The sequence below is a fragment of the Vicugna pacos genome, unplaced genomic scaffold (genome assembly GCF_048564905.1).
Source record: "Vicugna pacos unplaced genomic scaffold, VicPac4 scaffold_19, whole genome shotgun sequence".
NCBI lineage: Eukaryota > Metazoa > Chordata > Mammalia > Artiodactyla > Camelidae > Vicugna > Vicugna pacos.
The window spans coordinates 39,326,741-39,350,279 of NW_027328740.1; the positions used below are offsets into that span (position 1 = coordinate 39,326,741).

At 41.2% G+C, this 23,539-nt stretch overlaps 1 protein-coding gene across 1 annotated transcript in view; it reads right to left on the reverse strand.

The window, feature by feature from the left end:
• Positions 1-490: 490 nt before the first annotated feature.
• LOC140693409 (trafficking protein particle complex subunit 9-like) overlaps positions 491-23,539 on the reverse strand; it is a 112,625-nt gene continuing 89,576 nt past the window's right edge. The window contains exon 6 of the mRNA XM_072957288.1: positions 491-758. The gene's annotated coding sequence lies outside the window, so the exon portion shown is untranslated. The remainder of the gene's footprint in view (positions 759-23,539) is intronic.

Below are 23,539 nucleotides of genomic sequence, written 5' to 3' on the forward strand. Positions count from 1 at the left end.
GGCTAGAGGGGAAGGAGCAATGAATGAGGTGCAGCACGGAGCATTTTAAGGTCACTAAGACAGACGACTCTGTATGATGATGTGATGGTGGATACATGTCATTGCACATCTGTCCAAACCCACAGAGTGCGCACCACCAAGTGTAAATCCGAGTGTCAAGTATGGGCTCTGGGTGATGATGACTTGTCAGTGTAGGTTCAACCATTGTCACAAATGCACGCTCTGGTGTAGGTGTCAATAGTGAGGAGGCTGTGGGGACAAACTACAGTTCATACACCCTATCCAGCCCCAGCCACTGCTGTTAATAAAGCTCTGTGGGTGTGTGGACTGTCCGGCTGCTCTGGCGTCTGAACAGCAGAGCTGAGCAGCTGCACCAGAGATCGGGAGGTTTGCAGACCCTGAAATATTTACTCCCAAGCCCTTGACAGAAAAAGTCTGCTGAGCCCTGTTCTAAACGAATCAAAATTCACCCTGATGAGACAGGACAGCAGGGCCCAAACCAGGCATGGTTAATGAGACTGAAGCAATGTTTTAGTTCCAACACCTTTGCTGAAGTCCTGCAGGTCCAGCGACAGAATTTAGCCAGGAACCGTCTGCAGGAGGAGGCGGGAGCAGGCCTTCCCGCCAGGCTCCGGGATGCCGGGGGCCGCGCGCCGCAAGGGGGCCACCCGCTTGAAGGAGGCGGACTTGCAGTGGAAGCCGATCAACTCATAGAGCTCGGAGAGGAGGCTGCACTGCTGAATTCTCTCCTCGGAACGCTGAAGCACAGGGAGAAAAGCAACAAGCTTCTGAAAGAAACATGTCAGTGAAAAAAGACACGTAAAAAGATTTTCCCATAAAACAGAGACCCGATGACACAGGAAGGAAGAGGAAGGCTGACTCAGTGCCCTGACGGGACCGGATGCAGAAATGCAGGGAAGCAGCGCTGTGCAGAAGCTCCAGACCCCTCCGGGCCCCACCTCTCCGTGTTCCGCCTGTCCTTTTACTAGAAAGGCCCGTATTCCCTGAAATAGAGGAATCTCCTACCTAAACATGGGACACCGAGAAGGGAAAGAGGAAAAGGAAGGGAAAGAAAAGGAACAACAGTTCATCTAGACCCTAGGGTTTGGGCGGGACTTTCACCAAACACACAACCTCTCAAAGCACAGAGCGCACAGTGAGAAGCTGACAGTGTGACTGCGACTTCTTCTCCTTAAGCACCAGCTACCTGCCAGCACACGCTGCACCCGTTACTGAATCATTACAATCATCTCAGAAACTATTACTACCCGGCTCACAGGCAAGGAAATCTGAAACTCGGGGAGGAATTATTATCATCCTGGACAAATTCCCACAGACCAGAAGTGTCAGAGCCTCTGGCAGACCATGGACTAAAATGCTCCTCATCACCACGGGCCCTGAGCCTCAGGCTGAGGCCACGTCAGGTCTGCACGGACCCAGAGCACAAGTCTGTGGGACAGGGAATGCTCCCACTCGAAGTGCCAGGCGAAGACCCTCAGGAAGCTATCTAATGAAACCAAATCCCCAAACTCATTTCCAACCCACTGCTCTGTCCGGGAGGACTGCTCAGCCCATCTGTGCTGTCACCTGTGCACAGGCTGAGCAAGGGGCCCAGACAGGGACGTGACGTCCCAGTGGACGTGCCTCGGAGAGCGCTTCTTCACAGGACAGACTCTCCCGGCTTCCAACGCTAACTCTTCGTTCCATTTCCAACTGGAAAGGAAGTTTAGACTTGCTTTCCTCTCCAGAAACAAAGAGAGTGTTAACATCAGCGGGAAACTCAAGACTGAGGAAGAGTCTCCAGGCCATTTGGAAGGATAGGCCGGGGAGGGAACAGAGACAGGGATCAGAAAGACCCGTGTTCCAGTCCAAAGTCTGCACGTCACTCGCTTTGACAGTTTCCTTTTTAATGCAGGTGATAAAGTCTAATTATGATTGTTGGGAAAACTAAATGAAATAACGTATTCCACTAGCATAGGTGTAAAATCCTCCATGAGTGTTCCAGAAATGGACGTGATCGTGGTTAGTTACTGTCTGCCAAGTCTTGTGTTCTAAGCTCACATCACCCAACCAGAGATGTGCCAGAGAATGCCTTACCAGCCAGCAGCCTTCTCCAACTTGGAAACTCACAGTGTCCGAAGAGCAGGCAGTGGTGGATACTTTGGGGCACTCTGGAGGTAGCACTCCAGTGATGACTTTAAAAAGCTGGGGAGAATTTAGGGGACCATACAGTTCAAATACAGAAAACTCATTCCGTGTCTACAAATATTCATCTCTAGCCATGATGATTCAGAGAGGAAATACACATTCAAACGTACATCATTTTCCCACATAAGTGCATCAAAACAATTTGGAAAGAATGTAACTTTCTTCTCTAGATCACACAGTGGGGATTACAAGGTTTGTACTGACAGCCCTACTTGTAAGTCATCTGCAAACGTAACTGGGTCCACTACCAGTCATCATCATTAGAAGAGAAGAATGGAAAAGAGCAAAGCCAAGCTAATACGCTCCAGCCTTTTGTTTGGTTACGATGTCACAGAGGAGACGGACAGCTCAATAAGGAACCACTCTGCCGTGATCACGGAGCCTGGGAGCGGGATGGGCGGCAAGATGTATGATGCACCAGTAGCTGAGCCGCGCTTCTAGGCAGCTACCAAGACTCACCTCGACAAGATATCAAACCTTTATGCCCACGTCCTCATCACCTGACATGTATTAAAGAGAAATGAAAACATATAAAAGGCCAATACCCTTGGTTGGTACACCGTCCAAAGAGCAAAGTCACAGTTTGACAACTGGCCATCACGGTTCCCTGGGATTCATTCTTGGAGAACCTTAAAAGCCTCTCCTCTGTCCTCAAGAAGTGCTGCATACTTGTCCTATCTTTGGCTCAGGGATACAGCACGTTCACGTGGACTTTAATGCCTGCACAGATTTGACTGTCTTTCTCCAGGTTCACTTGTCCATTCTGAAGAGGCCTGAGTTAAGTCCATCTTCCATAAGATCAACTCCCTCCAGTGAGAACTCAACGAGCCTGCAATTACAAGCCAACTGAACAGGACTGTCCTCAGCTAAAAATATCACCCACCCTTCATTGCTTTCATAATCTCCTCTCCTGGCTAATTGCAACAGACCAACAACACCCTCCACCAAGTTTCCAAACTATGTCAAATAGAAAGTAAGGTCCATAAAAGAGGAGACAACTCCAAAGTCACCTCTGAATTCCTAGCATATAATAATGTCAATAAATAGAACTATGATTATTGCTTCTTTCCTTTAAAACCTTTCTGGTTATTTAAGTGAGACCATGGAAGGGAGGTATTTGGGTCCAGTATCTTGATATAGAAGACTCTGGAGGCCTTTTTCGGAATGGCGGTCCACTGAATCTTCAAAACACAACTTCTCTTTCCGGGAGGAGCTGAGATTTTCTATCAGGAGTTTGTGGTCACTCTCATGCCATAACAGCTTTAAACTAAATCCTTACTTTGTATATGTTATTTTTCCCCTCTTCGAAAAAAATTGACTTTCCTTATTTCCTTGCCTTGAGGAATGTATTTTTTCTTTTATTTCAAATTCACCCTTTTGTAAAGCAGGATTCTCAGGATGTACTTGGCCTTACATAAGAACAGCCATCCAACACCCAGTGTGAGAGGCCTCGGGCTCACCTCCTGCCCTCCTGCCAGGGCAACTGAATCTCAGTTCAGGAGCCAACCTGCACCCCAGGGCTTCTAAGGCACACATATCTCCCAGAATCCCTACTTTCTGGTTTGTCTTGGCTTCTGAGGATTTCCCCTCATTTTCTTGACAATTAGCCTTGCAGCTTGAAAGATGAAGAAGGAAGGTTTTATTTCTTAATATGCATTTTAAGGAACTTATGTAATGAAGGTTTTCACGAGTTTTTAGAACCCTCCATCCCCGAGACAGAAAGCATACTAGATATTTTCTAAATTTAGCTATCATGTGCATCTTTTCTTTGCTTTTATTTTCTTAACTGCTAACAGACATTTTTTAATTAAAAAATAAATTAAGGCCCCAAATAGGATAGAAAATTGAAGGGGCAAACAATATTAAAGGGCAAAGACAGAAAAATGATAAGTACTCTACAAAGTTAATAGAATACATACACTATGGATCAGATCAGCAATTCTCAGTAACAGCTAATTGAAACCTGACCATGAGGTAAAACGTCTCTCCTGTCAGGAGATGGCCAACAGAAAATAGAATTAAGCCAACAAACTAAAATTCTAAGTCTGGCGAGGTATAGAAGTCTACCAGCTAAATGTGTCCTCTTCTGGAAAAGAGGGAGAATCACCAGCTCTTTTCTGTGGAGCCTGATCCCAGGGAAGGGTAGTGAAGTGAGCTCTGTAAGTTCCCAATTAGCAAAGTGAGTGATGAATAAAGAGACGTGAGCTTTGATGACAGAGATGATACTACTATTCACTTGTCCTATCAAGTATGACTTCATACTCAGTGATCAATACCTGGGCGTCCTCAGGGATTGAGATTATAGGAAAATGCACAGCCTGGGCCCAGACCTCCTCTGTGAGCTCGTGACACTGCACTTAGATATCTCAAGGGTACCTCCAACTCCACCTGTAAAGAGCTGACTTCACGGTGCTCCTCCAATAGCCGTCCTGCCCAAGGCCCCTGGTCTGGGGGCAAGATCTCCCTGCCTCTCCCAGCTCAGGCCCATCACTCACAGTTGTGACTGGACCCCTCTTTCAGGGCCCAGATATCCTCAGTCACCAAGTCCCACCACCCACAACTGACCTACCATGTACTCACTGGCACTCACTCAGCACTGACTCTGTGCTGTGGACCACACTGCACACTGTGCACACGTTATCTCACTGGATTTCCACAGCAGTCCTGGGAAGTCGGTACATCATTGCTTCAATTGATTAGGTAAATTGTTTCACTTCCTTGAGTGCGTCATCCAAAGTTTCACGGCTATTGAGCCACAAACCTGGGACTGAATATCACTTGAAAACTGAACACTGCTACACCTCACAGCCACCGTACTCTGACTCATCACATCATCTCCTGCCGAGCCTTCTAAATGTTTCTAAGCATTCTACAAGACAAAAGTGACCTACGAGAGCACCCCACTCCCCTACATAAAATCTGTCAATACGGTCCACTGCCCTTAGGAGAATGCCCCACTGGGCCTGAGCATAGCCCAACGGCCCGGCATCTGCTTTCCCTGCTCAGCCATGCCACCTCACCCACCACGTAGTTCTACATGTGCCGTGTGCAGACAGGGATGCTGATTCTGTTCAACCCGGGGCTCGTCTCACTCAAACAGTGGTCACCCTCTTCAATGCTGACTCTCAGAAAAATGTTTTCTCAGGATGAATCAATATCTTTTTCTTTACAACCTTCCATCATTGATAATGAGCTCCCCACAAAAGAGAGAAGACTTAATCCTCAGTCTCCTTATCTGTAAAGTGCGAAGAACAAGGAACTATGAGAGTTTTTAAGAGAAATAATTTTCATGTGAGGCTGCGGGACAATTCCCAACATACAGTAAGCACTCAATATGTGCTTTCTTAATATTAATAAAAATAGATTCCATTCTAGCAACCTTCAATCACTGCTTTATGGCTTTGTCCATAAGACCACCAACAAACTGTTGGGAGAACCGCTTTGAGCAGATCAGCATAAGCGTACTGGGAGAGGTAAACGCTGACTCCATTTACAGCTGCAGCCAACCAGCACTACGGGGTGGGGGCAGTTTGCTCAAACTCTTACATGTTGCTTGAGCATTTAGTTGTAGCTATTGAATAAAGACAGGTATTATTTAGTCAAAGCTCCTGAAACATAAATCTTCAAAGATTGATGCAAATTAGGTTTCAAGTACAACACACACACTAGAAATTATTTGAAAATTTTACTCTTAGATCCTCTGCACATCAAAAGGGCATGTTCTTAATGTATCTGACTAAATACACTGAAAGGATTATTTAAAAGTAATTAAGATGAACCACCCTGAATAACCTCAGTATCATCTGCACAAAGCCCCACCCAAGGGTCTCATTTCTCACGTCCACATAGGTGTTCAGGCAGCTTAACCTAGGTCTTGGTTTCTTATAACACAGGGATGGGAAGAATTGTGGATAGATTTATGTAGCAAATACAAACCTAGGGTATTTGCTGTGAAGGAATCCTAGAAATAAATAAATTGATATATAGTCCCACCCTTAGGAAGCTCAGCCTTTCCATTTACAACAGCATTAAAAATAAAATGAGAGATACATTAAACAAAATTTTACAAGATTTGTACATTGAAAATTTTGAAGTATCACCAAAAAATATTTAAAAGATCTACATATATTGAAGGCATCCCATGTTCATGGAATGGTATACAATATTGTCAAAAATGTTAAGACTCCTCAAAGTGATCTACAAATTTAATGGAATCTCTATCAAAATTCCAGCTGACTTCTTTCTAAAAATTGAAAAATTGTTCCCAAAATTCATATGGAAATGCAAGGCGCCCAGGTCAGCCAAAACTATCTTGAAAAAGAAGAGCAAATTTGGAGGACTCACTCAAAGGTTACTACAAATCTATAGTACTCAAGTCATTATGGTACTGGCATAAGTTTGGAAGCATAAATCAATGAGACTCAATAAAATATCCAGGGGGAATACTTACATTTACAGTCAGTTTTCCACAAATTTGCCAACAACACTCCATTGAAAGAATAGTCTATTCAACAGATGGTGCAGAGACACCTGGGTATCTGCAGGCAAAAGAATGAATCTGGAATCTGGACCCCTGTATTTTATATAACAAATAAATATTAATTCAAAATGGATCACAGACAGAAACGTAAAAACTAAATGTATAAATTTTCTAAAAGAAGACATAGTATAAATCTTTCTGGTCGTAGTATAGGCTATGGCTTCCTGGATACAATACCAAGGGCACAAGTAATTAAAAAAAAAAGCAGATAAAATTGACTTCATCAAAATTAAAACCATTTGTTACAAAGGACATAATCAAGAAAGTGAAATGAAAGAGGAAGGGGGTAGCTCAAGTGATAGAGTGCGTTCTAGACAAAAATAAGAACAAAGAAAAAATCTAATTACCTTCCCTATAAAGAAATTGTTTTAAAGTTTAAAAAAATTACAGTGAAACGACAGTCTGCAGAATAGGAGAAAAATTTTGCAAAGCATATATCTAATAATAGGCTAGTATCCGGGATATAAAACAAATGCTTACAACTGAGCAATACAAAGAAAATCGACCCAATTTTTAAATTTGCCAAGGATTTAAATAGATACACAATTGGCCAATAAGCATATGAAAAGATGCTCAGCATCAATAGCGAAATCTAAATCAAAATGAGATCTCATTTTACACACACTAGGATGGTTATAATCAAATCTTGGACAATAACAAGTGTCGGTCAGGAGGCAGAGAAATGGGAACCCTCAATACACAGCCGTTGGAAAGCGGCAATGGTGCAGCTTCTTTGGAAAAGCCTGGTGTTTCCTCAAAAGATTAGAGTTATATGGCTCAGCAATTCCACTCCTACATATAGAGTCATCCCTCAGTATCCTCGGGGGGTTGCTTTCAGGAACACCCCACCCTGGAAACCATAATCCAAGGATGTTCGAGTCCCTTTACAATCAGCCATCTGGATCCATGAAGAGGAAACTACAGAAGTGGCGGGCCAACTGTACAGCCAACAGAATGAAAACATATTCTCGCAAAATCTTTCACATCAATATTCATAGCAGTATCATTCAGAGTAGCCAAAAGTTACTAACAATATCCATCCATCAATGAACGGATAAACAAAATTACCAAGAATAGGCCCACAAACTTTTGGTCATTGAATCTTTGCCAAAGGAGGTGAGAACATACAATGGAGTAAAGGCAGTCTCTTCAGCAAATGGTGTAGGGAAAACTGAACAGCTGCATGTAAATCAATGAAGTTAGACTACTCCCTCACAGCATACACAAATATGAATTCAAAATGGATAAAGACTTAAACATGTAGACAAGAGACTATAAAACTTTTAGAAGAAAACATAGGCAAACATGTGACATATATCTCAGCAATGTTTTCCTACAGCAGTCTACTCAAGCAATAGAAATACAAGCAAAAATATACAAGTGGGATCTAATTAAACATACAAGCTTTTGCACAGCTAAGGAAACAGTAAGCAAAACTAAAAGACAACCTATGGAATGGGAGAAAATATTTGCAATAAATGAAACTGACAAGGGCTTAATTTCCAGAATATGTAAATAGCTTTTATACTTAATAAGAAAGAAAAACAAACAATTCAATTCAAAAATGGGCAGAAGTCCTAAAGAAACATTTCTCCAATGAGACATACATATGGCCAATAGGTACATGAAAAAATGTTCAATATCATTATCAGCGAAATGCAAAACAAAAGTGCAATCAAGTACCAACTCTCACCAGTCAGAATAGCCATCATTCCGAAGTTCACAGAGAATAAATACTGGAGAGGCTGCGGAGAATTGGGAACCCTCCTACACTGTGGTGGGAATGCAGTTTGGTGGAGCCATTGTGGAAAACTGTATAGAGGTTCCTCAAAAGACAAAAAATTGACCTCCCATATAACCCAGCAATCCCACTCCTGGGCATATATCCAAAAGGATCTGTAATTCAAAAAGACACCTTCACCCCAATGTTCATAGCAGCACTGTTTACAATAGCAAGACATGGAAACAACCTAAATGTCCAGTGACAGATGACTGGATAAAGAGGTTGCAGTATATTTGTCCAATAGACTACTATTCACCGATAAAATAATAATAAAATAATGCCATTTGCAGCAACAAGAATGGACCTAGAGAATGTCATTCTAAGTGAAGTAAGCCAGAAAGAGAAAGAAAATTACCATATGAGATCGCTCACATGTGGAATCTAAAACAAAACAAAACAAAACAAAACAAAACAAAAAAACCAAAGAAACAATAAGATAAACTTATCTACAGGACAGAAACAGACACAGAGACACAGGAACCAAACTATGGTTACCAGAGGGGAGAGGGTGTGGGAAGGAATAAATTGGGAGTTCAAGATTTGCAGATGCTGAGTATGTATACAATAAACAGCAAGTTTACACTGTATAGCACAGGAGAATATATTTAATATCTTGTAGTAACTTATGTTCAAAAAGAATATGAAAATGAATACACGAATATTCCTATTTAACTGAAGTGTTATGCTGTACAGAAGAAACTGACACATTATAAACTGGCTAGACTTCAATGAAAACATTTTTAAATAGACCAAAAACGAAAAAAAAGAAAAAGGATATTATCAAACAAAAAGAATAAAGTACTGATTCAGGCTGCAATATGGATGAACCTTGAAACTTTATACTAAAATAAGCCAGACACAAAAGGCCAAATAGTGCCCTTTAAGGTGAACAGTATCTAAGTGTTTATTGTACTACTCCTGTAAATTTTCCGTAGGTTTGGATTCTATCAATATCAAAATAAAATGTATTATTCATTAAAAACATAAAACACTTCCTCACAGGAGGGCTTTAATTGTTAAATGCAGAAATGCATGTAAAGCTTTGGAACAACATTTTGCACGTCCTCAGACAGTCAGTATTGTCACTGCCACTCAGAGGGTGGTGCCAGCGCTGATGAGAGCTGCCTCCACTCGCTCCCCTGCAGACAGTTGTGAGGGCTTGAGCTCTGACAGGCAGGGTTTGCGTGAACCTGGGTCAGACACATCCACGTCCCAGACTCTGCGTTACCCAAATTTCTTATACAAACTGCAACATGAAATGTAAACACGCTAGAGGGATGTATCATACAACACAGGGAATACAGCCAATATTTTTCAGTAACTGTAAATGTAGCATCTATTGTACAGCTGAAACATATATCATATATTAAATCAGCTATATAATTATAAATAATTAAAAACTATTTTAAAAATTTTATCACTGTAATAGCCAATTCGGTTTTTAAATAACTACTAAACAGCTTAGAATGTATAAAACCATTTAAGTGTGCTGTTTGTTTACATATTATTTACTTAGAGCCTCCTGCTAAAAGAGAAATTAATCAAATATTTTCAACACAGCTTAACAACCATAACAACAAAAAGGCAAAACTGAGTGAAGAGAAAATGGAGATTCAATGCTTTAATGATACCAGGGGGAGATAAAGTCATAAAAATGGATTCCATGAAGTCAGGGCAAGTGTTATAGGCCGACTAGAAATTCACCTGTAAAATTCTTGGCAGCTAAAGAAAAAAGAAAAAGATGATAGGGCTGGTGGTAGAGCATGTGCTTAGCGTGCACGGGGTCCTGGGTTTAAGCCCCAGGGCCTCCACTAACAGATAAATACACCTAATTACCTACCACCCCAAAAGAGCCCCAAAGAAAAGAAAGAGAAATTCTTTTCCAAAAAACCTTGATATTAAATTTGGATTAAATACTTAAAGAAGAAAAATAGGAAAGATAAGTGACACAGTGAAGGAAAAGCCCAGCTGGGCTAACAAGCTAAGTCACATATCCAAGTGTGATAAGTGTCGGTTTACTGACCTAAGTTTTGCTGGGCTAACTCGTAAATCCAAGGTCAACAATTGTCAGTAACGAGATCTGTTCCAAATTGATAAGCTTCAGTGCACTGATTCCTTGCTTATTCTTGTTTGAGCCTTATTGGCTAAGAGCCCCATACTTGTAATTAAGCCTATAAAACCTCATGTGCAGGTCTTGGAGGTGCTCAGACCTTCAGAACAGAAGCCGCTCTGAGCCCGCTGGCGTTGTAAATCTCAGTACTCCAACCCTCCGAGTGGTGCTTGTGTCTTGGCTGGTCTGTTTTTTCCACAACAACACAAGCGATAATGCCCGTGACATAAATCTGCGGTGGCTGCTGGCAGGTCCCCATGTCTCACGTGGGAAAATCTGAAACATCCTTCTCACCACTCAGAGTCATCATAAGCCAACCCCACACCTCCAACTGTTAAATGCAGGAGAACAGGCAGGGCCCGGACTTTGCTCTCTCTGTGTCATCACAGTGAGACAGGATGGAAGGGGGCAGAGAACAGCCATTCAAGGAAGGCCACAGCAATTAACAACAAAATGGTGAAGGATTCAACCCCCCAATAGGCCTTGAGGCTCAGGATGAAGAGATTTAACTTCTAGCAGAGCTTGAGCTTCATTAAACACCCATTGTAATAGTAACATTGTGAATAACCCGGCCCCAGGCACCAGGGCAATTGCAAGGCTAGCCACAAAAGGTCACAGGGTGGGAAATGGCTTACTCACTGGGAATCCCGGCCCCTTGCCCTAAGGCTGGTCCTTCTACTTATTAGCATATGAAGCCACCAAGCCCAAGAAAATGAGCAACACAGCGCCACCTCGCGGGCACCCATCTCTCTCCCTCTTCGGAGAAGGCCCACACTCAGTCTGTGGAGTGTGTACACACTTTTAATCTGAGCATCAAACCCCCACACGTCGTGACGTTTCTCTTGCATTTCAATGTATCTCTCTGAATAAATCTACCTTTACTCAACACTGGCTTGCTCTTGAATACTTAACTGCATGAAGCCAAGGAACAAAATCTGGTTGGGCACATCCCAGGGGCTCAATCAAAGCCTGGAACACAGCCCTTCTCATGCCCTACTTTTTTTTCTTGTATCAAAAGGACTGGGTTGTGAAGGGAGCTCTCAGGCCCCAGCTAAGGGACAGAAGCAGCCAACAGGGCTCCAATTGGCGGGAAGCCTCTCCCCCAGCAGGGGACTTGGGGGTCGGCCCGGTTCTCTGTGTTTGTTGTGATGACACCCCAGCCAGAGAGCGTTCTCCTAGGCCTGTCCTCACAAAACCCTTTTCTCCAAAATACAAGCATATCATGTCACAATCCTTTTGTTCAACCAGGAAATGTTCAACCCACTTTTTCCCTCCCCAGTAAAGTACCCAACTGTCCTCCCTCCCATCCCACCACTTCTTTCTTTGTGAGAATTCTGCACTCTCCAAACACCATCCTGAACGCAGGTGCCTTGCTAGCTGGACCCGAGATGCTTCATTCTCACACACCCTGTGTCCTTTCACTTTCCCCTTTCTACCTTAAAAAAGCCTTTCCTGAGTCACCCACTCCTCTGATTTGACTTTCACAAAATACTGAGGTTGCAGTCACTTTGTAAATACCTCCCAGGTTTTGGCTGGGTTTCCTTCCCAAGATCTTCATTAAGGAGCTGCATGAAGAAGTTTAAAGAGGCTAGTCTTACATCTGAGCGGAGGAGCCTGCATAAAATTAAAATGGCTTTGAAGAGAGAGTTAACCAGGAACAGAGAGGTCGCAGGTCGTTGTCAACAGTGTCATGAGGCAAAATGTTCTTCAAACGCTCAGAGTGGTTTCTGAACGCGGAGTTGGCAGGGAGGAGATGCCAGGAAGTGAGTAGGGTGAGGGACACAGGGTAAGCTCCCCCAGCTGGGGAAGAATTGGATTTTTTTCTAGCTTTCAAAACAATTTCTTACTACCTTTTTCTCTTATTGTCACATACCATTTCCTACGAATTAAGAATATCAATGTCAGTCATTTGGGCCGCTTCGGAGAAGCTACACGATGCCATTCACATGGCTGGGATATGACAGCCACACCAGTCTAGGTGGAAAGACCAGTGGGGTATTTCCAAGGAAATCACGGGCATGCAGCAAACTCCCCATTTTCAATTACCTCATCTCAAAAGTGGGGCCAATAAAACTACCAAGCAAAGTGCGTGATGATTATGGCCGACATGTGTTTACTAGGTAATTGCCCGTGACAGCTGCAGCTGAATGGGGAGTGATTATGATTAACAAGGCCCTGTCTACCTGGCCACATGCGCCCTGCCTTCCTGCCTTGGTGCAGCAGCAGAACTTGTTTAGCTGAGATGAACGCCCCCAGAGCAGCCCTGACGGGAAAACCCCCAGCTCTGCACGGCAAGGCCTGTTTCTTTCCTTCTCAGAGTTGATCACAGTTTGCAGTCGTCTGTTTTTATGTTAATCCCTTTTCTAACTGCCTCTCCTCCGGAGTTTTTGCTCAAACAGCGCAGGGCAAGGTGTTTCTTGTGACCTGCCGGATATTCTGGGCTGGGAGACAGCTGAACCCACATCTGGCTCTGGTGCTGAACGGAGAGGGCAGAAGGCCCAGGGACCCATGCTGAACTGAGGCCCCTGCACCCCAAATTATGGTCTGACTTTGGACAAATACTACAGTGTTTTTACCCTGAGATTCCTCATCAGTCCATGAAAATAACTGCCCATGGCACGTAGAGTTTCAAGGATTAAAGGAAATCACCAAATTCACAACCTAGCCAAGGGGCTGCCAGTGCGTCCTCAAAAGACAAATGCTGCCTTTCGGCTCTGACACACGCCAAGCGTGGCGGCCGCACACAGTAAACACTGCTAAGTGCCAGTTTGTTAAGTGCTTCATGTGTGCTATAATACTCTTTAGAATTTACAACAATCCCAGGAAGAAACGAATATTATCACGCCCATTTCACATATTCACCAACAGGTTAAGAGAGGTTACATTCTAGTCCAAGGCCCTATGTTGGTGAAATGGCGATTTAAACTGGAATCTGGGCCCAGGCCTTGGCTCCAACTCTCTCCCATCCACCTGACCACTTGCCTATGAATTCCACCTGTCCAACACACAAGTTTGCAGCCAGCCAGCTCTTAAATGCAATGTGTGCCAACGTTTCTCAATGTTGGTTAATTACCATAAACTGTTCTCAGAAACCACTACAGAAAAGAAAGGTGGACTTAAGGAATTCTGCATTGCGTTCTCCTGTAATGTGCAGAAACCCTTCCCTACACCACTAAATCCTTTTGTATGCTTCCTCCATGTTTATGTATGCACACGGCTTACTAAAGTAGAAGGTACCTGCAGTAATTCCATCTCGGTTGCTTTCCAAGTTTGCAGATTATCCATAATCAGCCTGTGAACGAAAATACCACAATGTGAATGAAAATACTGCAACCATGTCAGTAAACAAAGAATGCTGAAACCAACTCATTAGCGGCTGCCACCACCCCCAACGAGGACAGGCCTGCAGCCCAGCCTCTCAGCCACTCACAATGGTGCCCTCTGGGCAGACTCAGAATAAGAAAGGACAGGATACTTGCCCTAGATAGCTAGGTGCTCGTCTAAAGTATGAATTCAGTGAGTCCAAAATATTTGCTTCCTCCCATACATAGAAAAGCACTAAAGTCCTGAACTTGAGATACCTGGCTTTCTTTAGATAACAAGCAATCTTTTATTGTTCCAACAACCTGGTCTTTGTTGTAAAGCCCCTATATATACTAGCTCCTCCGCAACCCATTTGGAGTAGTCCCTCAGAGAGATCTGACAGGCTGTCATCCCGTCTCGAGTCCTCCCACCAAATAAAACATAACTCTTAACTTTTAGGCTGCACATGTATTTCAGTCAACAGTTTTGGACACCATGAAGGGACCCACGGCAGACTTCTCTCCACCTGGACTCTCCGAGTAACTGAAGCCTTGGTACCAGCAGTGGCCCTTTGTGCCCATCAGCCTCCTCGGGGAGTCCAGATGAATTTGGGTGAGTCTCTCCTGTTTCTCAGATCTCACATACTGGCTGATGATCCTGAGTTTCATCTGGCGGTGTATCCAGGTACATGGCCCTCCAGTTGAAAGAAACTGGGGTGAATTACCCACCCAGTGGAGACATACTGGGTGGGCCCTGGTTGTACAATAACGGGAAAAACCCACCTTGAGGAGACGTCCGAAGTGGGGTTTTGGAAACTTATGAGGAAAATACTCACCAAGTGGAGACATCCCGAGTGGGTCCAAGTTGAAAGACACTGGGTTCAGGACTGAGTGGTCAGGTAAGAGCCTGGTCTAATATTTTCCTCAATTTGGTTACATCCATTGAATTTTTCAGGATAAAAATAAAACTCTTATGAGGAACATTTCAACTCCAAAAATGAGGCCCTCCTCCTGGCTGGTAACAGCTTTCTCGGGTGACAGAGAACCTTGCAGGAGTGGTATATGCAAAGACTTCATGCCATTAGAGTTGTCCCTGTGGGAAATCTTACTAGCAAATTTATTCTGAGAACCCGACCTTACAATGGGGAATAGAACATTCAAAAAGAAAAAAAAAAGAAGAACAGAAAAGTAATTAAAAGAAATGACAGATTGCCAGGCTCCAACTGTTACCCCAGCCAGGTTTATATACGTACAAAACTTACAACATTAATTGGGAATTAGAAAAAATAAAAACTCACTCTGAATGTACCTAACCAGGCCCGATAAAAACATTTTTCGCAATTCTGAACTTATAAAAACCAAATCCCCTTTAGGGGGAACTTGGATTTCTCTTCCTGTGTCCTTGAAATGTAAATGTTGTATCTTTCTCTGGGTGTTTTAAGTGTGTGTATGTATGTGTATATATGTGTACTTTTTTTTTAAAGGAAACCTTGGACTCTGCCATACAAAACGTAGAAGTATATTGTACATATGGTGGCCACGCAAATAAATTGGATTCTAAGCAATTCTTTGTACCAGTATTCAGATATTTTACCATCAGCCTGGACCACAAAGGCCTTTAGCTTTTGGAGAGTAAACCTTTGAAATTTATTTAGGCAACACCCCACTCTCATGTGGAAGGGCCTCTTCAACTGATTTTAAAACAATCACTACATATATATATTCTATATATATAGAAAAAAATATATATATATAAAAATATTTATATATATATATTATATATATATAAATTGATGGCCATATGATGATCCTTTAATTTGGAAAAACTTTTCAATTTGTGAAAGTTGAAATGAGATCTCATTATAAACAGCTGTTTTATTGGTACCTATTAAATCAAGTTTAAAGGTAGAAAATTATATCTAATGGTTAACCTAAGAACTTAGTTAAAAAAATAAACCTGGTTTGAAAAGCTACATTTATGTTTTTCCTTTCCGATAAATGGTTCTAGAGATGCTAATAAAAACTTAGAATAATTAATGTTAATTAGTTTGAATAACTGGAAAAAGGATCGTAAAAATTTTGAAAAAAAAAAAGAACAGGGCTTATCCCAAATGGATAAATATTTTTATATGGTTACTTTGAATGAGGTAAATAAATTGCATATTTTTGGATTTAGATACAAAGTTTTGATACTACACTATTTAAAGCTAAAAAAAAAAGGGACAAAGAGATCAACTACTGCCCCCCAACATTAAAGTTTAAACAAGTCCGTTTTATTTACCACAGTTTAAAATATATGTATATATAGACTGACATACTTGATCAATGATTGGGACAACAGACCAATTAACCAAATTAAAAATTGAGAAGGGCCTAAGCTCTTTGGCTGAAACTTGGGCATCCTAGAGACTGTTCTATAAAATTAGATACAATGCACAAAAAAACAATGCTTCTGGCACTCCTTCTAGAAATAAGAATTATTGATTAAACCTAATAAATATAAAAATTAAAGGTATAAGATTTAATAAAATTGAGATAAATTTTGTAAAATTGGTATATTTAAACAGTCTTTATATAAAACTTTTGCTTAATTATGTTGTGGGATAGATATATTTCAATGGAAATATGCCTCCCCTTCTTGGTATTATAAGGCTGGGCACATACCTGTCCCTCAGAAAATATTAATTGAACAAAGTAAAGGAAACCAGTAGAGTTACATGAGCCATTCAATATAACATAAAACTGAAATCTAATATTCAGTGGCTAATAAAAAATATAATAAATGTTTTAACCTGGGTTTAACTTACAACTCAAGGAAAAGAGACCTTACTAAATGCCTTATGCAAGCTTTGGAAGACATGATAAAGTAAACCTTAAAGTTTTAAAACATGGAATTCTTCGTTTACTGCTCTTCTCACTGATACTAAAATGCCAATTAAGGAGATAAAATTGGGTATGGGTGACAGCAGTTCTCTGGGGACCTGGACGCGTGTGTCTTTGTCTTGCAGATCAGAAATATAAATACAACAAACAGTGACCTAGGATTGAGCCTAATTAGCTCAACAAAATAAAACTTAAGGCCAAGAAACTTTTGGCATTTGAGAACTCAGAACTCTGACGGGTCCTTCAGACTTTGTGAAGCAATCTTAACTGTCTATTTCATAAATAGTAAGCCTTAGTGATTTGAGCCAGCAAATTCAGCTTACTCCAACTATTATTACACCTATCTTATAAGTAAGTTTAATAGTTAAGCTATGAGATCTCTTGCTTTGTCTGTTTATAAGCCTGTGTACACATTATGGATGTGAGATATTTCTACTGCTAAAAAAGAAAAATCAAAGTCAAAGAGCTCTGCTTAATTGATGTAAAAAATAAGAGCTTAAAAATTAAGTATTTTTAAAATAAAAACTGAACAAATTCACTTTCAGCATCACGTGAAATGGAAAATATTCAATATTAAGGTAATATTTAATATTGTTTAGTTTAAGTATGTTCTAATTAATATAGACATCTTTAAAGTCATCAATATTAAGTATAATAACTTTACTGTACCTAGGTTAAATGAAAGTCAAATAAGATCCTGTTATATCTGTTGCAGATTTGTCAAAAAAAAAATAACAGTAATGGGGTGTGGTAAAATTTTAAGGAAATTAAATGCAAATGAGATGAGAGTTTTGGGTAAATTTTTAAAATATATCATTAAAATGTATGCTTAAGATAATCTGTAAATGTTTGGTATCTTTAAATTCTAGATTTGTGCTAAATTAAGTTAAATGATAGGATTTTATTAAATAGCTATGCCATTTTCAGATAAAATAAAATTGAAAGATGAATTACTTAACATTTAACTTCCTCTTACAGTGAAACTAAAGGTGTTTAGAAATATTAATAAATGGTTGGTGCCACCCTGAAATAGTCTCTATTAGTAAGGGAATGATCTCAGTTTCCTACCAAAGTAATGTAAATGTGTAAAGGAAGACATAACAATGGAATTATATTTTGTTAATGAAACATAGTGAATTTCTCCTGAAGCTGGTTATTTCTGAATGGAAGAGAAAATAAGGGACACACTAATATGAGTATAGAAATCTGTGGAAGGCTTGTGGAAGAGGAAACCTGAGGAAAGAGTTTTGTACGTGGTTAGAATTGGCTAAGTTTAGAATCAAATTGGGCAAAGTAAATGAATCTTAGAAGTAAGCTGGTACAAGAATAGATTTGGTTTTCTCTCTGTTAAGAGGAAAAATTTTTCTTAAAATGTTAATCCACCTTCAATAACAGATTGTAAAACTTCTTATACCACTTAGCTGGTATGTTCTGCCTTTACCTTTGACGTATTTTCTTGTTAATGAATAAGTACTACTTTACAGTGATCTATATGTTTATCTGACCAAGTGTTCTGAAGTCTTTAAAAAGATCCCCAAGTATCAATTTCTAATTAAAGTTCTTTTAATCTCCAGTTAAGTTTGGGATGCTACAGAGGGCCCCTGAAACATCCCAAGGAGAGATTTTGACCTAGTAAGTTTCATTTGCCATGTTAAATATCATGGTATTGTCAAATGAATCATAAATCTTCTAAAGTTATATTGAATGAGAAAATATTATTAATATAAATACTGTAGAAATTATATGGACTCCCTAAAATTCAGGTATATCTGAAATGTTAAAAGTGATATTTCTGGGTATAGTGACGAGGTTTCTTTATTGTGTAACGGTGTTTAACCATGCTTTTAAATCTTTTGTCATATATAGACAGCTAATTGTTTTCTTCTCATGATTTTGAAAATGCTTGCTCTTCATGGAGATTTACTGATTTCTAATAAATTTCAAACTATAGCACTGAACTAAACAGGGTAAGAAATTTTTAATATGCAATGAAAACTATGATTAAAAGGATTACTTTTGTGGGACTGAGTAAACTGATGAATATGGTTACAGTTTTTGATTTTGTTTGAAATACTACTGGTTTTAACTTGTTTCCCATTCATAAAGAAACTCTTCCTCTTAGGCTAGTTATGAATCACAGAAATTTGATAAATTATACCTATGTAAGCAGACTTGAAACAGTTATCTTTTCTCTCTATATGATCCCTCAAGAGACTAAAAACTCTTAGGTCCCCAGTGGCTCTATGAGACAAATGAGGAAGATCATCTCCTAACAGATATAGGAATCTCAAGTTATTTTAAGGATTTTAAAGAGGAAAGAATTTACCTAAATCTGTAAGGCAGAAATCCATGACAAGCACTTGACATGGCTTTCCTGGCCTTAGCAAATCTTATTAACATTCTACCCTGAGACACCGTATTAAAACTTCCAACACAGCCAATTTTAAAAACCCTATATGATCAAATAATCAGACTTTACATGTAAAGAAATTAATCTTGATTTAGCTGTATTTGAGAAAAATGAGTGTAACTTTAGAGAGAGAAAAAGACTTTATTTTAGTGAATATTAAATTCTAGTTCTGTTAATCGAGGCCTATATTTACTAAGACACTTCCCAAATCATTCCTTGCTGTTATGTCACATTGCTGTACAGTTTAATTGAATTATGAAAAGGATACACTAGGTTTGTTTCTGAAGCTCAGTAATCTATCCTTGGGTTAAGTTCCAATGCCTCATGACCTGCAGCCAGGGGATTATACACACTGGAACAGGCATGACTTAAAGAACTGTCTCCAACCTAAACGGAAGGACACTTTTTCAGGTACTCTTAACTAGACCATACACACCAAAGCTGAAGGAAACGGACTTTCGGATTCATTTCCTATCAGAAACAGCCCCTGCAGTGCACTGGCCTATAGAGCACTGCTCACCTTAAAACAATGCCCAAATGGAGAAAAAGCTACCAGGCCAGGATCAGTAGGAGACGAGATCTGAGGTAGAAAGCTGACCCAAGACACCAGACCAAGTTTGTATAACAATTACTTTGACAATTTCTCCTAAGTTTGTTTATGAACTACTCCAATTGTTAAGTTTATGGTAAATTACCTATCTATAGTACTTCTGTGTTACCTTGGTGGGTTTCCTTACTCCAGCGCTCCAACTAGATAGCCCTCAGAAACGTTATTTTAAAAGAAATTATAGTTATGTTTAGGCAACTGTTGATCTTACAAGGTGAGAGACCTCATCTGGCCAATTAATACCTGCTCTGACCCTGACCATAAATATGAAATTTCTCATAAGAGCACTCAAACTCAATCAGAAATACAAGCAAAATTTTAACCCAAAAATATAGCTTCTAGACTATTAAATTCTTACTCGTGACTTCATTAACGTTACTAGCTGTATTACTTATATACTGTCTATTTTATAAAATTGTTGTCTCTTACATTTCCCAATGTGTAACTAGGCCTACAAGATTGATGATGGCTAAACATCTTGAAGAAATAGATAAAATTTATAACCCTGCATAAAATAACAGTAATAGTGTGATTCTGGGTATGGGAATTAGCAACGAAGGGTAAACATTTCCTGGATCAGAAGAGACTAGTAAGACAGGCGATCCAGAGAACTTTTAGTATCAACAGGGCCTGATAAAAAACCTAACACCTTGAATGGCAGCTCAGAAAATTCTTCACCTGTAGTAGGAATGAGCCATCCTAGCACCGTGGGACAAAATTCGTCATGAAATGTCTCTCAAAATATTGGTCGAATTTAGGAAAAAGGGGGAGCACTGTGAATGAAAATACTACAATGTGAATGAAAGTACTACAACAATGTCAGTAAACAAAGAATGCTGAAACCAAGTCATCAGCGGCTGCTGTCAACCCGCAGCGAGGACACGCCTGCAGCCCAGCCTCTCAACAACTCACAGTGGTGCCCTCTGAGTGGACTCAGAATAAGGAAGGACAGGATAATGTCCCTAGACAGCTAGGTGTTTGCCAGAGAAATGAATTCAATGACCCATATGTTTGCTTCATCCCATACATAGAAAAGCACTAAATACTTGAACTTGAGATATCTGGCTTTCTTTAGATAACAAGCAATCTTTTATTGTTCGAAGTACCTGGTCTTTGTTGTAAAGCTACTATTTATCCTAGCTCCTCCCATACCTCTTGGAGCATTCCCCCAGAGTGATCTGAGGGGCTGCCTTCCAGGCTCGAGCCCTCCCGCCAAATAAAACATAACTATTAAATTTTAGTCTGAAAGATTATTTCAATGAACTGCCAGAATAGACACAACTCAGCAATTCTGTAATGGAACGCACTGAATCAAGAACCAAACGCGTGTTCTAGTCCAGAAAAACTACGGTTTCCTCTTTCTTCCTGTCATTGTACAATCTCACCAGAAGTCATTAATTTGCTGTCTGCTCAGTTGGCAACCAAACTCAGAGAAGAGTCAACTCAACAGAGCGCCCTGCTGGGAAGAACCCCCCGCAGCAGCACGGCGGGCTGCCTGCCTCCCGCACGCTCTGCTGACCCCTAGTGTCCTCCGTGGAGACCAGTCCAACAGAATTGCTCCAACAGCTGCAAAGCCCCACACATTAAATAAAAACATTTTATTTTATACTATGTTACGTATATACTCATTTCGGAAAACAGCCTTGCCAGAAGCCCAAATCTTCAACATTAATCTGCAAAGTCAAATCAGGTCCCCAAGGGAAAACAAGTCTTAAGACGACGCTAAGGCCTCCAATGTCCTCTCCACGACCGTCAACAAAACTGACTGCAGGTCTGCAGATGCAGGCGGTTACATGTCCATTTTTAAAGCACCCCCCCTGCCCTCAGGTGCTATAATGTCCCTCTACGCCCTCCCATCTCAGGGTAAGAGCAGCCGCAGCAGAACCTTGCAGGGCAGCACTGACGGGACTAGACAAAAGGATCATAGCTAAACTAAGCCTCTGATGACATGAGCTTGTCACTCTATCACTTTACAGATGAAGATATATATATAGAGATGTGGGGTGACGGTGATATTGCTCAAAGTCACACAGCTAATAATTGGCAAAGTCTATAACTCTGCTCCTCCCTCTGGCGTGATGCCCCAGCTGGGAGGCCTAAAGATTTATCTCCTGCCTGCCTGACCAGTCCTTCCCTGTCACTCATAACCCACCACAGTGTCTGATCCTAGCCTGACTTTTCGGCACCTTTTCCCTCCAGTCTGGCAGGAAGAAGGCTGCTCGGGCCACTGTATGACTTCCGGCTTCCCAAAACCTCTGTGCTCAGGCTGGTCTTGCCTGTGCATCCGGCCTCCTGCTCAGAGTCTCTTCCTCCCCTGCAGGGGGACGTTTCCACTCTCTGCAGGGACACCCCCTCAGGGAAGCCCTCTTCTCGCCCACAGCAGGGCAGGTGTCCCACGCCACATCCCGAGCTGCCCCATTAGGACTGCAGGTGCCCAGGTCTGTTAGTCAGACCAGCAGCCTCAGACCCAGGGATTATGCCCGGGCCACCGTTCAAACCTACTGCCCGCCTCACAGCCCCCAGCCAGCAGGTCACCTAGAAGTCACAGCAAGTGCCCCACCCAATCAGAAGCCTCTTCATTTGCCAGCACCGCTGATGACTGGTCTCCAAACTTTGGTCAGTTTTGCAAAAAACAGCACCTTCTACTGTGAACCGGGGGTTTTCGCTTCTGCTCCCCATCCTTACTGGAAACATCGAGGGAAACCAAAAGTCCTTTTCTCAACACTTTTCTAATGACATCCTCCCACCCACAATATTCACATGCTCAAGAGATTTGCGTCCACGTGATTTTGTTTCCGTAACGGTAAGTGGCTCAAAGCACTGCAGGATTTTTTCTTTTTTGAGGGTATTTGTACTCAGTTTATCGGCTTTAATCTGTTTTTGTCTCTCTCTTCAGTATCCCTAGCAGTTACCTATTCTTACTCCCTTCAGCAGCCTCCCTCCCAACATCTAGTCTAGGAAATCAGCTGTGATAAGGGGGCCTGGGGCAGTCACAGAAGATGCAACTAAGGCACAGAGAGGCTACATAATTTGCCCAAGAAGATCAGCTTCAACCCCCAACAGTGTGTGTCACTTCCCTCTGTTTAACACTTATGATAAGCAAGGTAACTTTTTGTAGATTATGGTTATAAACAGATGAGGTATCAAAATAAATATAAGGACACACATCAACTCTAAGATGTTCATTAAATCCACTATTTTGTTTCTATTTATTTTATTTCTATTAAAAAATAATTAAGAACCTCTGCAGTCAATATAGCAAAATGTTACTGGGTTTTAATCCAAAATATAGAAATGTTAAGTGTGTCATTACTCATCCTTATTTGTATGTTCACAAGACAAAATGATTTGAAGGTCTCTCTCCCCTCCCCCTACTCACTACTGGCTCTTACCAGAGCTCCCAGAGCACACATCTAACAACCTTTCAATTCACCCACAGCTGAACTCATCAGTTTTCCCCCAGAAATCCCTCTGCAGTTTTCCCTCCTCAGAGCACAGCAGGACCATCATTTACCTCATTAATCCACCCAGAAACCTGGGTCTTACTCCATCCTACCTTCAGACACAGCATTCATTCTTTCCTTTTTACCATCTAAACATGCCTTCAATCTGTTCGCTTTTACCCACTGACCATCCCACCGCTGTAGTGGAAGCCACCAACACTGCCCACCTGGACTCACGAGTCTCCCAAGTGGC